Raw genomic sequence first — 7,928 nt, forward strand, 5'->3', positions numbered from 1 at the left:
GTTGATTATACTGTTTTTCGTAGGGCATTATTTAAATATATACTTATGTCTGTTACTTACCTTGCCAGATTTTTTGATCCCCAGCTATAAAAGAAGAAATCCCCCTTCTAGTCCCAACTTTTGCTAGTTATATTATGTTCACATTAATAGTGCTCATAAAATTTAAATTGTTTTCTGTTTAACCATATATGTTCGTAATCTTAGTCCTATAGTTAAGTTGATTTAATGCTCACCATTGGTACTTTTGCATTAGATCCTCCATTCATTTTTTTTGGTGGCCTAAAGTTTATCATTCTCCTAAAAAGGCTCAAGAGAACTCTATTTCTCAAGTTCTTGCATGTTCAAAAAATGTGTGAAAAATTTTTGGTGCAGGGAGCAGGAAAAGGATTTGTTATACATGTTGAGTAGGAAAGGTTTGTGACTATACATGTGAAAGATCAAGTTACAGTCTAGTGACTATATTTCTCATTGAACTTCTGGCTAATCAATGATTTGATTTGACTCCTGCTTCTGATTTGCCATTTAGCTCTCAGACAGTTTGCAAAAGCCTTAGAAGGCAAAATTAAAAAAAGAAACTTGAATAAAATGTCTTAATATTAGAAAATAGAACGTTTGCCTACTTTACTATGTAAATTAGAAACCAATAACCAACATTAAAATAATAGTTAAATTGTGTTCTCATACATTGGAATACTGCATGATCATTAATAATTAAGCTTTTAAAATGTAAATTAAAGTTCAGGAAAACACTAATGCTATAATGGTAAGTTTTTTTTTTAAAGCAGCATACAAAATTATATGCTTGTTAACAGTTAAAGTGGGGTTTGGAAGAAAGTATTAATTGGTATTATAATTAATTCTTCTCTGCTACATTTACTACTTTTTCATTTATAAAATAAATATTACAGAGGATAATACTTGTAAAGTGCTTAGAACAGTGTCTGGCACACAGAAATAGTACAATATAAGGTGTTTAATAAAAATTAGTGAATTCATATGTGTATGTATTTTGGCAACGAAAGAGCATGATTAAAGGTTACTTACAATAGACCGATGTTCCTCTAGTTCCCCTTCGGGTCCCTCTTCTTGGACAGGGTACTAAAGTTTTTGCAAAATACACCAAAACCATAAAACCTGAACTTCAGCAATCTAATGGCAAGGAATGCTTTTTCATCTCTAATAAGCTTCACCCTTTCACCCTCTGCTTCTCTGTCCTCCAGACCTCTCATTCACTGTCCTTACCTTCCTTTCCCCCTCCTCTGTCCTCTCCAGTCCTTTTCCTTCTCCCTTGCCAAGCCCACTCCAATTTCTCCCAGGCCTTGTCCAAACAGGGCTCTGGCCCCACCGCTCCCTCTCCAGCATTCTGTTAACCCTCTCCCCTCCAGCTAGTCAGGACATTCACTGCTCCTTGAGCCTGGACGCCCTCTATTCCCCGTTCCTTGAAGAACCCATCACTGCTTGTCCCTCTCTTTCCTTCTTCCCCTCCCTCTTTTCTTCTCCTTTGTCACATTACCACCCCTCTCAACCACTCCATGACCTCCCTCCTTCACTTATTTCTAATGGTGGGACCCAGGGCCTCACTGTGATTTTCATGGAGTCTAGGTAGTTTTACCTTCCTGGTCCCTTTTTCTCTATGATATTCATATATACATAAACGAATAATATTTTATATCTCTTTTGGTATAAGACAAAAATAATCTAGGACAGATTATTATATATACATTGTTATTATTATAAGATTCATTTTCTTCTGATTTTAAAACAAATCAGAACATCATTGTAGACTCTTAAAAGTGTAGTGGGCCCTAGGAACAGTGCATACTATACCCAAAGGATAAACCTGATCTGCTAATAACTCCCAACCAAAGCCTCCACCTGGTACTTGAAGGGACAAGGCCATATCCTTAACTACAATACCCTCAGAAGAAACACAGTGTTTAACATTTTTATTAACTTTATTTTAGAATGAACAAACATAAGGAAAAAGCTTAACTAATCATGTAATTTCCATAAAAGAGAGGAACATTCCAGAAAAGAAAATGCATACTTTAACCCCACTTTGCAGAAGTACATGGCACAATTTATGGATTTAGGGAAAATAGTTTTAACTATACCTCACTGATAAACAATAATACAGCTGGGTTTCTGAGTAGATCACTATATCACATAAAATACAGGAGCCTATAAACAAGTTAACAGTCAATAACAATAAATGTCGTTTTGCTGCAAATATTTATTCTTATGCTAGTAGTTTCTCAAATTACAAATCAAGTGCATTTTAGTATAACTTGCTGCATTTCTATAACAAAGAGTTGAAGGCACAGTTAGTGCAAACAGAATAAAGCCCATTCACCAAGAAGGCTGGGGAACAGGGGCAATCTCACTTTGCTTTTTCCAGGAAAAAAAAATCTCCAAACAGATATATCTCAGTTATCAGTTCTGGTAATTTATCATGGCTAGAAACTAACAGCAACCTGACAAAAGCCATGAATTCACAATAGCAAGGTTTACATATGCTTAGAGAATTCACTGCCTTCTACATTTCTTTAAAAAGTTTACAATACTGGAGTGCTAGATGGAATGCATTGTTAAATATATTTGGACATAGTTTTATACTGAGAATACCAGGAAGAGACAACACTTTAAGACGGTAAGTAACTTATGGTTAAGTTTTGGTTACTGTAAACGCAGGCAGGCTCTTAACCTGGGGGCCCACATACACCAACCTCCCTGCTTCAGCGATCAATATCTTCTGCCTGGGGGTCCAGGCTTTGGCCTTTAGCACCCTCAACAGCAGCCAACCCGTTCTCATGAATGACTTTGTCATAAGCCAGCTCATTACATTCCCTGATCACCCCCTCTTGCTCGGTCTCAAGTGCTTCTCCTGTGAAGTACAGCACAGCTCTAGGGATGACAAAGGTGCGCAAAGTGTGAGCAATGAAGACGTCTTCCTCATCTTCATCAGCATCCAGACCCCACCGGAGAGCACTGAAGAAGTTGAAGAAGGACTCTTGGGGAAATTCCTGAGTCACTGTGCGCATCAGTCCCCAAAACCTGTGCCTCTGCTTCTTCAGGACCGTTTGCACAGTGACGTTCCTTCCCTCCTTCCAGTCTATCTTGCAGCCTATGCAATGCTCCACCGCAGATCCCCTAAAGGGGTGGGGGTCAGAGTAATGCAGCTTAGACTTGAGCGTGTAAGTTTTGGTCAGCACCTCATTTATGAAGTAGTCGTTGGGTTCAAAGTGAAATTCCAGAGTGAAGGCGAGCGGCTCGTCGGGTTTTGAAAACTTGACTTTCACGTCTCGCAAGAGTTTCAGAATGGGCTCGTCATATTTCTGAATCAATGGAAAGATCTCCTCGACGTTCTTTAAAACCGTGAGCCAGAAATCGGGGATCCCTGTAGGCTCCTCTTTCTCTTCGTCCACATTATGTCCCTCGATTCCTCCATACTCCCCAAACACCTCCTCCACATCCTCGAAATCTTCCTCGCAATACTCCTCCAAGTCCTCATACTCCGGATTCTCCTCCGGACCCTGCATCTGAGCATTAGAATAATCTTCCACCTCATTATAATCATAGTCCTCGGCCTTGGACTTCATCTCACACTCCTCTTTCGTGGGCTCGTAGAGCGCATTGATGATCTGGCGTCTCTTTTCCAATAAGGGCCAATAGATGCCGGCAAATTTCCTCTCGATGGAATGAAATTCCCTCAGGTACTTGGCTTCTAGGCCTGCGGATTTGGCCTGAAGCTTTTTGAGAGCGTACACTCGGTACTTAACTGCCAGAGGCAGGCTCTCAGTAAAGTCCTCATCTAAGGAGTACCCCATCAAGGCCTGTGGAGAGGATTCGGCTGCCACCGCGCCGATTAATGGGCCTTCTTCACCGGCTGCACCCTGTTCCCCAAGCCCTTCCATCATTAGCTTTTTCACAGGAAAAGACTCACCGAAGTGGAGTAGACGGCAGTTGGTTGAGACGTGGGCACCGGCGGGGGCTAAGATGGAGGCAGAAACGGAAGCGGTTGAGGCTGCTGCGGAAGCTGGACTGAGGGGGAGGAAGCAGCAGAGGGGCAGGCGGGTGCAATACCGGAGCAAGCCTAAGGCTGCAGCCCGAGCAGCCCACTAAATGACCTTTCTCACTAGCTGCCTAAGCAAAAGGAGGAGGTGCCTCAAGCCGATTTCTCAGAGGATGACCCTCTAAACTTTTTGCTTCAAAGCTCACCTTATTTGCTGGGTAGCTGTGATTGACAAGCTCTTGTCCAATGAATGATTAGATCCATCACACTTCCAGCGCCCCACCCCTTCCCAGCGGCAAGGCTCCAAAATTTCTAGACTGGAGGGGTTGAGGACAATCTAGTAGAGGAGGAGCAGATTGAGACTAACCTAGATCTTTAGTAAACCTGAGAAAACTTTATCTTAGAAGAGCAAAAAGTACAGGCTAGGGGAGTTGTTAGAGGCCTGAAACGTGACTTCCAAGTCTCTCTTATATGGAAAATTAATAGATCTAATACGGATGACCACTAATTGAGTGTTGTTCAATAATCTTTTCTAAAACGTATATGCTTTCTTTTTATCCCATGTTTAACGAGTATTACAGTTAAAAAAATTCCAAAAGAGCTCAAGGTTGCAGCTATAATGTCAACTGATTACAAAAACAAACAAATAGGAATGTCTTTAGCCCATTGAGATTATTACATTATTTTATCTCCTACTGTAAGGACACATGTGCAGGGCGGGAGGGGGAGAGTCTTTTATATTCAAATACACGAAGAAGAGAGAAGGGGGTAAAACACTAAAATATTAACAATGAAGATCTTTAAGCGATGTTGACTCCCCAGAGATTTCTTTTATTTTTCTAATTTTGGATTTGCAGAATCTATGAACAGTGCACATTCTTTTAAAGTTGTATCAACTCTGATAACATTTACTAGGGAAGAGCGAGATGAGATGGAATGGGGGTAAAGGAGGGTCTATGGTGACCAGTGCCCACAGTTATATGTATGACTAGTTAACACTTAACACCTGAATTATCAATATCCCAGAATACTGCTGCTGAATTGCAAATTACCCTCCCTCCATGCTGGCTGTCTTGGAGGTAAAACAAAAGGATACTCAAATGTGAAGTAATATTCCTAAAAGCAAAACATTTGCCTTGAAATTCTGAGTAAATTGGAAATATTCAATGACTTGGCACTAGGGAAAAAGTTAAAGACATGATAATGTATTAACAAGATGGAATAAATTTCCTACGGTAGGGAAACCAACTAGTTTTTTCTTGTCCATACTTCAATACTGATCACATATAACTTAAAGATTTTGATTTTTAAAGAGTGTTTGTTATTATATTCCAAATTTAACAGTTAACCGTTTTTTGTGTCATAATCACAGAAATAATCATAGAGTGTTAGTGTATTTCTTTCCAGGTTTTTAGATGTGTGTGTGTGTGTGTGTGTGTGTGTGTGTGTGTGTGTGTTTTAATTTAGAAAACTGTAAACACTGTATTATTGCAGTGCTTCTTCTCACTCTACCACACAACCTCCCTTTTAGATGATAGGTTTCTAAGGATGGGTGACTGGTTGTTTTATAGTTGATGTGGTGCCTGTGCTACTTTCCACACAACCAAATTTCCATTTAAAAAACTTTCTTGATAATAATGAGGGAAAAGAAGAGGACGGGAAGAGGAGAAGAAATGGGAGTAGAAGGAGGAGAAAGAAAACAGGGAAGAAATTCTTCTCATTGGGCTAAAAGACCTATGGTAGAGAGTCACAAAAATTGGAAGGTCCCAGAAGGTGCTTTGTGTAGAGGATGGAGCAAGGAGCTTAAGTAGAAAGTAAAGAAAAGATGTTCCTTCCCTCAGTAAATATTATGTAAATATTTAACCACTACAATTTGTCTGTGTGTTCCTGTGTTTGATTAAAACATATTTCACTTAAAATGGACTGAAGGTAGAAGGTTCAATAACATATGAAGTTTCAGGCTCATGTGTCAGTCCCATAGTTCTATAATTATGAATCCTACATTGCTTGTTTCTGTTTTTAATTCTATAATTAGAAAATTATTTTTCCTCTTCTGATAAATATAATAAAAGCTCATTTTAGAAAATTTAGAAAGTAAGAAACTTGTAGTAGGTAATAAAACCACTAGCAATCTCACCATTCTGAGAGAACTAATGTGAATATATTGATGCCTTCCCTTCTTTTCCTCTTTGGGTGTGAATAACAAATAGAGATTTTGAAAAATTGAGATCACATAGTATTGACTCTTCCATACCTGCCTTTTTTCCCCATTTAGGTTCCTATCAAAAGGATCTTCCCATGTCAATAAATAGTCTTCAGAATTACCATTTTAAAGATTATTCACTGATACTTAAGTGATTTGAATAATTTAATAATAATAAATGAATAAAAATAAAAGATAGAATCACTCATGTGACTTGTTTGCAAATTTCACTTTATAGCCATATAAGAAGTTTTCAAACCAAAAGGGAAATACCTGATTACATTACACAAAATTAAACTTTGCCATGAAGTATCCAATATATACTAGGAACCCAAATTTGTTTTCTTTTTCCTAATCTCTCCTATGTACACACACACACCACACACACACACCTCTAACTTGCATAGACAAAGTGTAAAAGGTGACAAAGACTCTCTCTTTGACCAAACTTTAGACAATTTCCTCTAAGCCCTCTTTTTGACTAGGCCTTTTCAAAATTGTCCTCAAGCTTACCTGGTTTGATTTTAGTAAGAATCCTGCTAAGCCAGTTTAGAGAGAACCCTCCTACCCTTGATATCTGATCAAATTCCTCACCCCCCCACCATCCCCCAGGTGATAGCTGATCACCCTGACCTGTCTTCAGCAAGAATCCTTTTAGATCAGTTTAGCAAGGATTACTCCTATCCTTGATGTCTTCTGTTAGTAATTTTCCATCCACTTACCCCTCCAACCTGCTCCTTGGCTATAAATCCTCACTCGTTCTTGTACTTGGAGTTGAGCCAGATCTCTCTCCCCTATTGTAACAGTCTTAATACCTATCACAATAGTCCTGAATAAAGTCTTCCTTACCATTTTAATGTGTCAGATTAATTTTTCTTTAACAAAGGTTAAATAACACAGAGCCAGTAGTTGCTACACCTGGAGTCGTGGAATTTGGAGTAATTTCAATGCTTTGTTTTTCTATTCATTTATCAGCATTTCCTAACTATATTTTCACAATTCATATTCAATTTGCATAATTAGAGACATGAATAAATAAATGTATGAATAAATGAATGAATTAGAGGAGAATAAAGAAGAAGCCCAAGTCTTTCCAATAGTAAACAACTCATCTCCCTGCAGAAAGAGCTCAACTCGCCAGAGAGATTCAGGTAGTTTGGCCACAGTAAAATAATCTGCTACTTTCAGTGTCTTCTGTCCATAGCAGGCCCCAGTTAGCTTACACTTTTTCTTTGGAAATATGGCTTAAGTATCTTGCACACCCTAAGGATTTCAAAACACTCGCTGCCCATCATCTAATTTCTAGATGACAAGTAGACTAAAATTTTTGGACGTCTATCATCCTAGAAATGTTACCAGCTGGCTTCAACTTTGAGAAAGGAAACTTGTTTTCAGAAAATTAAGAAGGCTAAGACACATATTCTCATGATATCCAAATGCAATGACGGAAACACAAATAACACTATTGAACTGTTTCTGTTTAAACTTACAGTTCTAGTTGCAATGACTATATTGTTCCAAATGAAAACATGACTTATGCACATTATAATTATACACAAAGTAGTTAGAAAAGTTTTTTATTTGGCATGAAGTAACAATTCAATAACTACTGCTCTTTCCTTGAAAAAGTTTCTTCCCCTAAATTTCCATAAGGACAAATACAAATTACCAATTTCCAAACAGTGCAGGTTGCTTTAGCTTATCTTTCATTTA

The 7,928-nt window shown here is 38.4% G+C and overlaps 1 pseudogene across 1 annotated transcript; it reads right to left on the reverse strand.

Annotated features, from left to right (window-relative positions):
• Window positions 1-1,936: 1,936 nt before the first annotated feature.
• LOC309653054 (nucleosome assembly protein 1-like 2 pseudogene) lies at window positions 1,937-4,079 on the reverse strand (annotated as a pseudogene). Its single transcript has one exon. The product of its transcript is annotated as a nucleosome assembly protein 1-like 2 pseudogene (transcript).
• Window positions 4,080-7,928: the final 3,849 nt, after the last annotated feature.

Source organism: Balaenoptera physalus (genome assembly GCF_965194825.1).
Source record: "Balaenoptera physalus genome assembly, chromosome: X".
Taxonomy (NCBI): Eukaryota; Metazoa; Chordata; class Mammalia; order Artiodactyla; family Balaenopteridae; genus Balaenoptera; species Balaenoptera physalus.